The sequence below is a fragment of the Sinocyclocheilus grahami genome, unplaced genomic scaffold, assembly GCF_001515645.1.
Source record: "Sinocyclocheilus grahami isolate Dianchi unplaced genomic scaffold, SAMN03320097.WGS_v1.1 scaffold1651.1, whole genome shotgun sequence".
NCBI lineage: Eukaryota > Metazoa > Chordata > Actinopteri > Cypriniformes > Cyprinidae > Sinocyclocheilus > Sinocyclocheilus grahami.
The window spans coordinates 136,965-137,930 of NW_015506830.1; the positions used below are offsets into that span (position 1 = coordinate 136,965).

The 966-nt window shown below is 31.6% G+C and overlaps 1 long non-coding RNA gene across 1 annotated transcript; it reads right to left on the bottom strand.

The window, feature by feature from the left end:
* LOC107571781 (uncharacterized) lies at nt 1-966 on the bottom strand. Its single transcript, XR_001607234.1, has 3 exons — nt 928-966; nt 157-252; nt 1-34 (listed from the first exon to the last, which is right to left on the bottom strand). It is a non-coding gene; the product is annotated as an uncharacterized lncRNA (long non-coding RNA).

Here is a 966-nt window from a genome sequence, read left to right on the forward strand (position 1 = left end):
ACTGATTCTCATCCAGTATAACATCAAACATTTCCTAATGCAAGACAAACGCAGTGAAAATAAAAAGTATTATTGCAGGATCTCGCATATGTTCACTTGTTGCTTTGGTTTAATGTATGTTAACAGGAGCTGAATGTGTGCAGTAATAGGACTCACTGGTGGGCACTGTACTAGTTTATCTCCTGCCATCATTTGCACGTTGAGATGTTTGCTTTGAGATTTTCCTCTGGACTTAATGAGTCTTTGAAGAACCTGGGGTAGAATGAGTGACACTGAGAAAATGAGGGACAAAAGTGGGAGCAATGCTTCAGGGAAATACAAACCTACCTATATTACTTAATCATTTCAATAAGTAAAACAACACTTTTAGCTCAGTGAACTTATGGAAACACACTTTTCAATTATCAATGTTCAACAGTAAATATGCATGCAACACAGAAAAATCAGCAAATGTCATTTCCACCACTCGAATTATGTATTTTGTTTGATAACTTTCTGTGATTTAAAACACTCATTGTTTATGCAAAAGCACTTTAATAATAGTTTTAGACTAATATTTAATATTTAAATAATATCTGGGGCAATATTTCTGGTTGTGGTGGAAATGATGGACAAAATAGGTCTAAAATGCAATGAATAATGTTCAAATAATAATGTTTATTTTACTATTTTTTGGCGATCATAGTTTTACAAAATTAATTGAATTATTAAACGTCATAATTTGTATTATTTTATTATTTTATATTAGATGATAAGTCTTAGTCTGAGACAGGGGTAAAAAAAAAAAAAAAAACATTAAAAAATGCATTTGAAAGGGGTTCCCAGGCCAAATAATTGAGTTAGTTTTAATATAAATCCGTAATTGGAGAAGCACCCATTTGTAGCTTTTTAAGAATAAGTGATTAATTTACTGGTTAAATATTGTACCTTTGGAGAGGACACTTTGACATAGACAATGATGGGGGC